This window comes from Camellia sinensis, chromosome 8, assembly GCF_055761805.1.
Source record: "Camellia sinensis isolate YWXY chromosome 8, ASM5576180v1, whole genome shotgun sequence".
NCBI lineage: Eukaryota > Viridiplantae > Streptophyta > Magnoliopsida > Ericales > Theaceae > Camellia > Camellia sinensis.
The window spans coordinates 121,306,489-121,320,093 of NC_138968.1; the positions used below are offsets into that span (position 1 = coordinate 121,306,489).

The 13,605-nt window shown below is 38.3% G+C and overlaps 1 long non-coding RNA gene across 1 annotated transcript; it reads left to right on the plus strand.

Annotated features, from left to right (window-relative positions):
* Positions 1–12,415: 12,415 nt before the first annotated feature.
* On the plus strand, positions 12,416–13,047 carry LOC114261549 (uncharacterized). The gene is made up of 2 exons (XR_003628982.2): positions 12,416–12,716; positions 12,785–13,047. It is a non-coding gene; the product is annotated as an uncharacterized LOC114261549 (long non-coding RNA).
* Positions 13,048–13,605: the final 558 nt, after the last annotated feature.

The window sequence follows — 13,605 nt, forward strand, 5'->3', positions numbered from 1 at the left end:
AGGCCCTTAACATGTTTGTTTAAGATCATTTTTCTGTTGGGGTTCATCTACCCCCTTGCATGCTTCATTTTACCTTGTTTTGAGTCATGCCTTAGAGCATTTGTGTTGGCCTTTGTTTGGCCTTTTAGCCACTAAAATCTAGTGGATTTTCAGTGGCTAGCATGCTATTTTGAGTGCCAAAATCAGAGAGGGGTGACCCTCTCTCTCCTTGTTTTGTTTTCTAGCATTTTTGGCCTTACAAAGGAGCCCTTATTTGCATGCTTCCAAGCCATGTTTCAGGCCATTTTTGATGAGTTTTAGGACCTGTATAGGCTCTGTCCAGAGCTTGTTTTTCTATATTGGATGTCCATCTTACATGTGTAGAATAACCCTCTTCATAGCATATCAAAGGAGCATCTCATTCTTGCATGCATTAACCATGTTTCAGTGGGTTTTTGGGCTTTATTTGGCCTTTCATACCTCTGAATTTTGCTGGTTTAGTGGCCTCTTGATTGCCTCACATGCTTGTAGTGCAAATCCTCTTTACTAGCTTACATTGCATGCTATTTTGGCCTTTGATTCTAGCACTTTTTGGCCATGCCTTAAACTGATTTTGTGCATGTTTTGGACTGCCTTAGCTCTATTTTTGGGCCTCATGGTCAAATGATGTTTGCTATGCATGGTTGTAGTTCAATACCCTTGCCTAGCTTTGAGTTTTAAAGCCTATTGCATGCGTATTTTGAGGTGTTTCCATGTTTTGGCATCATTATGAATCATATTTCAGAGCTTATATGCATGCCATATTCCCATGTTTTCCACTCTTTAAATGTCTTTGAGAGTTATGCATGAATACCTCATTTTTGGAACATTGCATGAGCTTCATTTCCATGTTTTGCGAGCCATCATTTTAGTCCATATTTGCTACTATTTTGGCCTGCATAGGGACTCTTTGGGTCTGGTTTGGCCATTTGAGTATTGCTTTGCATGCCTATAGTGTAATCCACTTCACTAGTTTCGGTATTTGGGCCATCTAGCATGCATTGTGTGAGGTGTTTGCATGATTCGGGACCATCTTGCATGTCATTTCAGAGCTGGAAAATATGTGATTGTATGCCATATTTTGTGCTTACCATGCTTTGGTGGAGTTGCATTTTGTGTCTCAGGTTTGGTCCCTTGCATTTGTGCATGTTTGCATGTGTGTTGTTGCTTCATTTTCATCATGTATGGCCACTAATTTGGGTGTGGCCAAGGCCCATCCATCTTGGTTTAAGTCCATCTTGCATTGTGTATGCCATATAATCCATGTTCTTGCATGTTCGATCATTGCATTGAGTATGCCTCGTTCATAACATCGCGTATGTTAGTGCATTGTGTATGCATGCCATATAATCCATGTGCGTTGAGTATGCCATTGATTAGTTCATAGCATTGTGTATGCCATTTGCATGCTTGCATGTCATCCTTTGCATGTTTACATCACTTAGTCGCATTACATTTAAGATTGCATACTAGAGTTGCATTTTGTACATGCCATGCCATTCTATTTGTTGTATTGTGTTTGGGGTAGGGTTTAGTCCAAACACGGGAAACGAGGAATGTTTCATACTCCAAGTGATCAAACGTGCCTCGATTCTCGGTTACCAACACTCTTGACCATCCATGATGGAGTTGTTGGTTTTAGTTGTTTATATGTGTATTCATGTCCCATTGAGTCATGCAATCCAACTTCTCAGCCATCATGCATCAAGATACGTGATTGGTGGCACGAGGATCGAAGACTACACTCCCTGGAGCTTGTGCAATGATGGGGAGAGTGGTCGTGCACACATATGTTGAAAATACTTTGTCATGCCCCTTTTTCGCTCTCTGTTGCAGCAAACCGGAAACCAGCAGCAAAAACTGGTCAGCAGCCTTCTGGAGCTTTGTACAGTGTTTTGGGACCAGTTGCAAACAGAGGCAAATCGGGGCATCGCAATGGATTTCCCGACAAGGCGACTTAAGCATGCATGCATCCCTGTCATTCGGAACAGAGCTGAGGCAGTCTATTTTGTTTAATTTGCATGCTAGTTTCCTTACTCAGTTAATTCGTTAATTAATTAATGTTGTGTAATAATTAGTTTAATTAGCTTAGATTAGCTAGTTTATTCTGTACTATTTATTCGGACCCTCCGAGGAGGGCAATGTTGTAATAAGTGTGCGTGTGTGTGTGATGCATGCCTTCTAACCCCACGTCTTTCTCCCTTTTATTTACCAGCTTATGATGGTTAGTTTAGGGCACGTTTCAATTAGCATACTTTTGCTCGCATGTTTGCATCCATTTATCTGTCTTGGATGCACCGGACTCGGCGCATCATACTAACTGCATTGTATTTCAATTCCGAGTTGAATGTGTATCAGTTGTTGCATTTCATATGCCATTTTAGAATAGCCGAGCCTATCTTAGTTGCATTTTTGCATGTGTTGCATTAGGCATTTCAGCATAGTTAGGATTCATGCATGATTTCTAATTAGCTTCTTTCTTTGGCTTGGAGTACTCGGTAAGTATTTATGCTTTAGCATCCTTGCATGCGTGTGAGTGACTGCCATGATAGCATGCTTACCATGAGGCTATTTGCTTATGTGATATAACTGCTTGAATGCCTGTGGGTGAAGGTTGGGTTATTTGAATTGGAACAATTCACCAATTGAGAGTTTTAAGCCCACTTGAGAGTGGCAAAATCATGTTTTCTTAAGCCCACTTGAGGGTGACAAATCCACGTCTTAGCCTACTTGCGAGTAGCACCATCAAACCATCTTTCAAATAAACAAACATGAAATGTTTTGTTCCAACTCAAATGATCCAGTCTATACTTGTATGTTGTGTGCATCACATAGTAATTCTAGGCTAATAATCGGAATAAGAGCACATAATATTTTCAAAACTCGATATCATGGTTAGTAGAGGCCGATCTTTGATCGGGCGAGCGGGGGTGCTCACGAAGTGACCTTCATCAATCGTACCCAAGTTCCCGAGCCGAGGCAACTTTGGTGATGACAGACACGTGGCCTTAGGCACGAGTCAGGGTTTTCTAAATTCCCCCAAAATAAAATATTTAGGTGGCGACTCTGTATTTGGCAAAACAGTCCATGTTTGGCACTTCTTTCTAAAAATTAGTTTTTCAAAACGATTTGTCGGATTTGGACTCTTTGATGATTCATCGGTCTTGCATTGCACTCTGCGAGATTAGATACAGGACTGTGACATTAAGTCCAAACTGTAGTAAGCCCCAATGAACAAAACGAGATTTCTCCCGGGACGTTCGGGGACGTCTACAGAAGCGAACAAAAATTATCCAATTGAATGGTAACATAATGCTGGGATACAAAATTTTGTCCAGTAACATGGAACTAGAGTAGTTCAAATTGCTTAGCATTGTATTACCGAATAGGCCCAGCACAAATAAAAAAAAAATTGTTTAGGATAAAGTGGCTCTGGAAATATATAGCAACTAAATGCTAGAGGGATCTATTGTTTCCGGCAACTGAACACCGGAATAATTCAAATTGTTTAGCAGTATGACGCTAAACTGGCCCATAACACTGAAAAAAACAATGTTACTTCCAGCAAATGGTACCATATCCCTCCAAAACACTTTAATATCATTACAATGCATTACAAACAATAACAAATCCATACGTTCGCCAAAATAAGTTTCCATTGACATAAATATTGAATACAAAATAGATGTGAAACTGTTTAAAATTCTTTCAAAAGTATGACAATTCATTACTTGTCTAACCAAGCATCCAGTTTACAAAAGATCCAAGGCATCCACAAAAATGTATACGGGCAGACATTATGCAAAATTATGTCATCAAACAAAAACTAAATCTCAATCCTCATGCACGGTCCATCCTGCGACGTTTACGATAGTAGACTTGATGCTTTGTACGTGTCGAAGTAGATTCCAAACTCTGTCCATCAAGAACTTGTAGCATGTGACCAATGGTTTCATACAGCATGTCAGGGTGCAAGACACACTCATCACGACCGAGCCTATGGACTACAGCACCAACATTGAAAGCAGCATCATTACACTACAAAAAAATTGATAAAAATCATTCTTAGTGTTTGATTTATGGTGAACCACTTAAAAGTGAAAAAAGTTAATTCACAATTTGCTTACCCACTCAGGATCCATAGTAACATCATTCTCGGGACGTTGAACACGTGGATCAAACTGAGAGTGATGTGTAGGATTTTGAACAACCCGATGCGAAACACGAGCATACCACTCATGGTATCCCCGTACACATTCAAATGGCCGCTGCTAAATAGGCACACTACGAGCATTTATATGTTGCTTACTAAAATGAAAACATCAATAACTAGATAAATAGTATGTCGTGATGGTGCCTTCGCATATACTAGCTAATCAACAATGATTCTCTTGTTTTTACAAAGGTCCTTGCAACTCCGTAAAGTAAAAAAATATACTTTTTTGGTCAGTGACTTCATTTAGCAAAACCCTCTGTCGAATCCTTCCTTAACTTCCTCTACCAATCGAAGCTGCCACCACCACCATAATATTGTGTTTCGTTAGGGGATTTGATGAGGGATTTGGAAATGGAAATGGAAAAGGTAGGTGAAATGTGAATAAAACATACCTATATTTCACCTAGTTTTACACACATTTTCCTTTTCCCTTTCCAAATCCGTCCCCAAATCCCCCAACCAAACACAGCGTAAGTGTTTTGGGCCTTCTGGTGAAGCATCAGGTTTAGCAGCTTCGAGGTATTGCTTGATTTAGAATTATCACCATGAAAATATTTATCAAAAAAATAAAAAAGAATTATCACCATGAATGATTTGATAATTCTGAAAAAGCCTCCTCTATATCAGCAGAACAAATTGACGTTCACAAATAGGTGTTGGTGAATATTTTAATGATTTTGAAGGAGCCAAGTGATATTCCAGTTTGGTAAAAGTATAGAGGTTTAAAGAGGTTTGACTTCAGAAAGATATTGTAGAGAAAGTGGAGATATTTAGGAGAGGAAATAGAGAAGGAAGGTTGAGAGTTGAGAGAGGATGCGTTTCAAGAATATAAAGAAGTTTAGGAAGAGAAATTAGAAAGTAAACTAGGAAAAAAGTAAAAAATAATAGGGTGTGGCAACCTTGGTGGTTGTGTTAGTGGGGGATGAGAATATGGTTGGAAGGTGGATTAATGTGATTTAGAATGGATTAATAATGGCAGCGGTGACTAGTGAGTTTGATGGTAGTGTTGATGAGTTGGCGAACTAATTATTGATTTGTGGGAGTCATGATGGTCAACCTGTGGTAATAGGTGGATAGATGTTCAAGGATTCCACTATTGGTGTATGGTTTGGGGTGGTGCTATAGGGGAGTGCAATGTGGTTGAGATTGGTGCATCGTACATACTGTAGGGTTGTCAATTGGGCTAACTTGAGTGTGAGATCGTCCTGAAGAAGAAACACTGGTACTAGGCATTGGCTTAGCTTGTCACTAGAAAATTCCCACTTCCCAAACTCAGCTCATTATCTTATATAAGTTACTTACTAAAAAGTTTGGGGTAACCCAAATCTATGAAACAAGGAGACATCTATAAGAGATTTTGATTATAATTTTGAACATAAATTAAGAGAAGTATTAAACAAAAATGGTAATCTTGAACTTAGTTTAATGTAACATTTTTATTATACATGATTCATTTTTAATGTGATGATGGAATGTTTTGTAGAGATGGTGCTCACTTGACTAACCCAGAAATGGTGCTCACTTGACTAACCCACAAAACTCTAACCCAGAAATTCATTTTTTTTCCACAACTATTGATAACCTTCTATGGCAGCTCTTTACCCACAGAACCCTAACCCTTTCCACTTAACTATTACTCTCAAAAAAAAGAAAAAAAGAAAAAGAAAGTGTAGACGTTCCGAACGCCCCGGGCGGACGAGTCCCATTCTGTTCATATTGGGTTCACTACAGTTCAGGACTCTCAAATTGTCACGGTTCTTAATCTGAACCAAAGAGTCCAAATCCGAAAAATCGTTTTGAGAAACAGATTTTTGAAAAGAAGTACCAAACATGGACTGCTTTGCCAGATACAGAGTCGCCACCTAAATATTTTTTTATGGGGGAATTTAGGAAACCCTGACTCGGTGCCAAAGGCCACGTGTCCGTCATCACCAAAGTTGCCTCGGCTCGGGAACTTGGGTACGATTGGGGAAGGTCAGCTATGAGCACCCCCTCTCGCCCGATCCGAAGATCGGCCTCTACTAACCATGATATCCGATTTTGAAAACGTTATGTGTTCTTATTCCAGTTAATTAGCTAGAATTACTATGTGATGCGCACAACACAAAAATATAGACTAGATCGCCTAATTTGAAACGAAGCATTGCATATCCGTTTGTTTGAAAAACAGTTTGAAATTTGCTACTCGCAAGTAGGCTAAAGCACGGATTTCAACGAGTTGTTCCAACTCAAACAACCCAACCTTCACCCACAGGCATTCAAGCAGTTTATATCACATAAGCATTTAGCCACATGGTAAGCATGCTGTCATGTTGACATTCACACTCATGCGAGATGCTAAAGCATAAAAATACTTACAATGTACTCCGAGCCAAGACAAGAACATGTTAGCAATCAATGCATGATCCAAGTCCATGTTAAGTGGCTAATGCAACGCATACAGAATGCAATCTAGAATAGGCTCGGCTATCCTAATGATGACATGTGAAATGCTGCAACTAACAGGTATTCAACTTGGAATTGAAATACAAGTGCAGTTAGTATGATGTACTGAGCCCGGTGCATGTAGGACAAATGTATGGATGCACGCATGCATAGCATAAGGTATGCTAATTTAAATATGCCCTAATACTAACCATCAAAAGCAGGTAAGTAAAAGGGAGAAAGAAGTGGGGGATTGGAAGACATGCACACACGCACCCACACTTATTACAAGTTAGCCCTCACTCGGAGGGACTGAAAGAATAATACAATTTAACTAACTAACAAGCTAATTAAATATTACAAACCACCTAATTAATTAAGCAAATTAATTAATCTAATTTAAGCAATAAACAGCCTCGGGAAGAGGGTCCGATGCGATGCGTGCTCGATTTCGCTCGCCATGCACAAGCTGCCTCTGCTTTGACTGTTCTGCTTCTCTGAAGACTGCACAAGTCCCAGGGTTGCTTCTTTGAGTGCTGTGGAGCACCACCGGCCGTGAGGAATAGTCACCGGCCATGGAGAATGGTCATCGGCCATAAATTAATCCATCGGCTGCTTATGGATGGCCGGTCGGCATTTCAGATGGCCGGCCGGCCAAATCTTCCTGCAGAATCTGTTTTTGACAGCAGCAGAGGGCAAAACATAGCATGGCAATGCATTTCAAGCAATGTATGCACCAATCACACCCCTTATCATATTCATGACTCAAAGGGATATGATTCTCGATTCTCGGACCACCCATCGCGCATTTCCATGCATGATGGCCCAAGGAACCAAGTATGCATTTTGATATGGAATGCAATGCACATAATCAAGCAAAGGGGGCTCAACCTCTATCATACTCAACTCAAGAGGTGAAGCATGCATGCCAATACAATGCATCCTAGGTATGGAGGCTAGTATGCAACATGGCAATGCAATGTGTAATGTAGGTTAGGCACACAACCTAAGTAAAGAAGCCTGTAAGACATGAAGCAATGCGACCTACAAGTATGCAAGACACAATATGGATGTTCAAGCATGCAAGCAAGCATGTGACTTCATTCAATCACGCAACAACACACTAGTATGCAACAACACACAAGGTGAGCATGCAACAACATGCAAAGGGGTGGACTTAAACTAATTTGGACAGCCCTCTACTAGGTCCAAAACAGTGGCCAATGCTATGGAAATGAGGGCCTACACACACACACATGTACATGTTGATGGGCCAACACTTAAGCATCAAACAAGCAATCTTTAAGCACACTTAAAAGAGCCTAAACATGGGCAATTAGTATGCAATGTAAACTCTGGAAATCATGTTAATTATGGTGCCAAACCAATTTAAACAAGACAACACATGGCATGCAAATGGTCCAAGTATTTGAGGCAAGTCAAGGAGACTTAAACCACGGCTAAGTCAACCAAGTCTCACAAGGCCAAGAGGGCTTAAAACAGGTTCAAGGCAGACCTAGACAATGCTAAAGGAACACCTAGATGGCATCTAAGTGGCTTAAACATGCAAGCATACAAAGAAGCACATTCATGGAGCATGAGGCAACAACCTTTTAAAGCAACAAAGGAGTATCAAATGCAAGTATGCAAGCATGTCATAAGGACTGAAATAACATGGTAAGTGGTTCCAAACCACTGAAATAATGCAAGTAATGCATGCCACACACTCATACACTTAAGGCTAACAAGCCAAAATGCAAGGTGGCTATACTAAGCATGCTATGGTCGACCAAAACAACCAAGAACAGAACTTAAGCATGCTAAAACAAACACAAAAGCTTCACAAAGCTTGGTCAAAATCATGTTAGAACAAGGATCAAAACCTAAAGCATGTTAAGACCTAAAGATGGCATTACAAGACAAGTAGGCTAAGCAAGCATGGTGTGTCTAAACCAACTAAAAACAGAGCTATATCATGACATAATAAGCATAAATATCAGTCAAGGCATGGCCAACATGAATCTAAACATGATGCTCATTAAAGAGGCAAAAATAACCCTTTTCAAGGACAACAAGGAGAGGGGGTGGCCCTCTCCTTCTTAGGACCTCAAGGTACCATCCTCATCACTGAAATCCCTCAAGATTTTAGTGGTGAGGAGGCCCAAACACAATGGTCCTGGAGCTCAACCGAAATGGCACAAAACAAAAGCCAAACAAGCCTTAAGAGGGGTCAAACAACCCCAAAGCTTAAAACACCCTTAAGAAACTATAGGGAAGATAAAAACAAGACTTTTCTATGTTATATGTTAAGCTCAAAAACAGTTGCAAGATAGGCAAAAAGACTATGCAAGAATGGGGAATAAAGGGTGAAGTTCTTACCCTTGATGACCCTCTTCACAAACAATGGTCCAGCAGCTTCTCTAAGCTCAAAACCAGCCAAAAACTTCAAGAACAGCCTCTTAGTACTCAGTAGTTAAAAGAAGGTGTGATGGTGGGTGTTTATGCACAAAAGTAAGACAAAACACACACAAAACACAAAAGAGAGGGAGATATAGATATAGGATAGATACACAACTCAAACCCTAAAACTAGAACCCTCTGAAAATATTGTCCAACCTAAAAGACGGAGAAGAGGCCCCTCTTTATAGAACTTCCCTCTTGTAAAGCTTCTCAAGTAATCCATCCAAGAGGGAAATCCCTCCATACACGTGTATGCCAGCTAGCACAGCTGGCACAAAAAATATCTACAAAAGCAGATGAACAGTGGTCGGCCAGCCAAAAATGCAATTTGGCCTAATAGATGGCCGGCCGACCATCTATAGTGCCGACCAGCCAAACATTTGGCTGGTGGAAACAAAACACAGCCGGTGGCCTCAAGTCACGGCCGGCGATGTGTGGGGATGGCTCACAAGCCATTCCCTGCCCTTCCAAGGCAAAACACAAGTGTTTGGTGCAAAACCAAACACAAAACAATCGAGCCGAGAGATCCTGAGGCAAGGCGCGTAGCCGAGGCCTCCGGGAACTCAAGACGAACACAAACAAGGATGATCACCGAGTGTTCAAACGGTGACGTCCATGTCTTGAGGACGGTCAAAAATGGGGTGTCTACAGAAAGAGACAGTGGGCAAAACAGAGGACTAAAAATCTGGTAAAACATAGAATCAAAATATGAACTTCAACATTCAAAACTATCACCAAAAATCACAAACCCAATTAAATTCCAAGATCTAAACCACCAAAGCTATGTTGGGAATGTGCTATTCTTTGTCTATTCGCAAAAAATGATGACATAGATGATATAGATATATAGATAGATACACATATCTATGTCTATCAATATAGAGAGAGAAAGAAGAGTTTTCTTACTTACCATTGGCAAATGAGAAGAGTAAGTTTAATCGTCCACACCGTCCGAACGCCTCTACGTCGGTGTTATCTACTCTTCTTCCCTGCATCGTTCTCTCTGCGTTGTTCTCTTTTCCCTCCAAAGGTATGAGTGTAAAGAGATGGGTTTTGAAGAGTTTTTTTATCATAGGGTTTGTTTTGGTACTATATTAGGTGTAATGAGAATTCAATTTTTCTTTAAGTAGTGTAATGAGATGGAGGGTGTAAGGAGATAAAAGAGTGGTGTAAGTAGAATCACCCTATATATATATATATATAGATATATACAGTACCTCAAGGAAATCATTTTTGAAATTACTAAAATGTAGTAGGGTTACAAAGATGGCCCGGCCCACTTAAGGTTGGGCTCAGGTCAGGCCACCTTTGGACTTCACGGGCTTTTTGTAAAAAATGGGTGGGGTTGTTTTGGTCCATTCGAATAAAATCTCGACTCAAGTTCAAGCCTAACCTCAAACTCAAACTCAAACCTAGAGATACTTGGGCTAGGCCATGGGGCTTAGATCTAGGCTTGGGCTGGGGCAGGCCTAACTATTTTTTTAAAAAAATTTCACCAAAATTTTATTTTATTTTCTACTAAAATAGTTTGAAAATGACTTTGAATCTCTGGCGGACTAGGCCTTTAGAGCAAGCGGGTGGGTCAGGCTTCGAACCGGGACAAGCCCTAAAATACACAACCCAGGGTGACAAGCTGGGCTCAAACTCGGGCTTGAGTGGACCGGATCGCTCTGTGCTACGAGCAAGTTTCGAGCGGATCGTGGACCGGTGAGCCGATTTTACACCCCTAAGTAGCAATCAAGGGTTGTCTTTATTATTGTCAATAAAAATGATACAAGTCTGTTTGGTTTAGTTTTGAAATCAATTTTAAAAAATAAGTTTTTTAAAAGAGTTTTAAAATTTACAAATTTATTTGGTTGCATATTTTGAAAATAATTTTGTAATTTTCTAGTTGAATTTTTTTATAGTTTTGGATGATTTGTAATTTTTTTTTAATTGAATAGATAAGTGTGACACTACAAGAAATATAAGATTTAACGGCATTGTATCAATGTTGTATTTTTTCCTAATCAAAACGGTACCATTTATACTATTATATATGTGAGCACTTAGATTGGTTTTTTGAAACTTTGTCTCTGTTTATGTTAAGTGTCTAGTTATTTATTAAAAAAAAAGGAAGAGAATGGGCCAAGCCTGGAACTCAAAATCATAGGTTGCGTATGGTAGAGCTTTCTAATTATGATTTGAGAGTATGAGTTGTATTTTGAATTTGTGAGTTTTGGAATTATGATTTGAGTGTGAAAAATTTGTTTAGTGAAAGAGTTTTGAATTGAGTGAAGAATTTTTTATGTGACATATGATATTTGATGCAAAAACTTATAACTTATAACCAAACATACAACTCAAAATTCTATTAAAACACATAAATTTTTTTAAAAAATTTGAAAAATATTTTTTCCAAATATATAAAAATTACATATGTCAATTGCAAAATAAAAAATAAAAAAATAAAAAAATAAAAAGATAAAAAAAAATTGCACTATTCCGGTCAATCGTCTGGACGACTGGTTAGGCCAAATTTGAAAAAAAAAAAAAAATTGAAAATCACGCCTCACACAGAGTTTTCTAAATGTTGTGGAAATGTGATTTAAGAATACTATCCAAACATCATATTGGAATATGGGGGTAGAATTATAGTTTGGAAATCATTCCAAACACAGCCATAAATTTGATAGAGAAAACTCTTATCATTCAAGATTATAACCAATATATATTAAATATTTTATTTTATTTTTAGTTATCCAATTTACATACGTATGGCATGTGTCAACCGTTAATTTTACTAATATGTGGTATTTAAACGCCTCCAAATGTCCTCTCTCTGTAATGGGAAGACTGGTGAATATGTTGAGAAATATATGTAGCGTTTAGTAGAGTTTTTTAAATATGATTTGAGAATAAGAGTTGTATTTTGAGTTTGTAAGTTTTGGAATTATGATTTGAGTGTGGAAAATTTGTTTGGTGAATAAGTTTTAAAAAGAGTTTTGAATTGAGTGATAAATTTTTTATGTGACATATGATATTTGATATAAAAACTTACAACTCATAACTAAACATACAACTCAAAATTCTATTAAAACTCATAATTTTTTTTTAAAAATTCAAAAAATATTTTTTATTGAATATATAAAAATTAACGTGTATCAATTATTAAAAAAAAAATTATTTTTCCGATCGACCGGTGAAACAACTGATTAATCCAAATTTTTTCACCTTGAACAAAATTTTCAAAATTAAACACAAAATTAAGTTTTAAAACTCATAAACAAACCTGTGCAAAATAAGCCTGAAACAAACGTTCCACAGCTGTACAACACAGCCATTTATTATAATACACTTTTTTAGCCCTACTCTCTCACTCACTCAGTCTCTCGTTCGCTCTCTCTCGCTAAACCCTCTGTAAACCCTCTCAACGATCGATTTCGATTTTGATTTCGAAGTTGTAGGTTTCGAAGTTTATGTTTCAGTGATTCTCTCTCTCGATTTCTATTTTGATTTCGAAGTTCCTGATTTCGAAATTTATGTTTCGGTGATTCTCTCGATTTTGAAGCTCCATCGTCTGCACCGGCGAGGAGAGCGAGCACCATTATCTACTAACGTGAGCACCACCGTCTCTCTCGATTTGGTTGATTTGGTTGATTCGGTTGTTGATTTTCGTTTATGCAGATCAAGGCATTGAGAGAAGTCAGAAACAGTGTTAGTTGCTGGCCCTTAAATCGGTGAGTTCTTGACAGGAGTTTCTTCGCTCTTACTTCTTTTGCAGCAATTGAAGGAACCTTAGAGACACAAGCAGCCCACATGAAGGAAACATTTTCAACTGATATATTTAAATTTATATGCTGCTAAAGTGGATTTTGAGTTAGTTCTGGTTTTCTATATGTTGTTAAATCACGTATTTGATTCAATAGAATATTTTCATCCATTCTCTATTTCAGTGATTTATGAGTTGTATATGTTAGCAATGTGAAATTGTTTTTTTTTTTTAATTGTTTTAATTTAGTTTTTTGCTTGATTTTGAGATATGTGCATTGTAAAGTTTTCGCTGATGCGTTGATCTGCACTATCAGATCTGGATTGTGCTTTCGGTCCTTTGTTTGGTTGTTGAGAAAACTAAGAAAAATTATTAAATAATATAAATCTGGATTGTTGAGCACAAGTTTCTTTTGAGATTTATGATAAGAAGGAATTGCAGTTTATGGGTAGAGTTGGAAATCAACAAACATAGTTTATGGGTAGAGAGTTGGAAATCAACAAACACAGTTTGGTTCTTCAAAAACATGAAGAGATTGCTCAAACTCTATTCTTGCATGCAAAGCAGACCACACACTCTCTCTCACTCTGTTTTTTATTTTCTGTTTTTAGTTAGGAATTAGGAGTAGTAGGAATTTGCAAATGTAACATCATGGTCTCATGTAATTGTGAATAAACCTTTGTGCTTTAGGATTTTTTATTTCTTCTCAAATGGAAGTTGAAACAACGTTTCAACA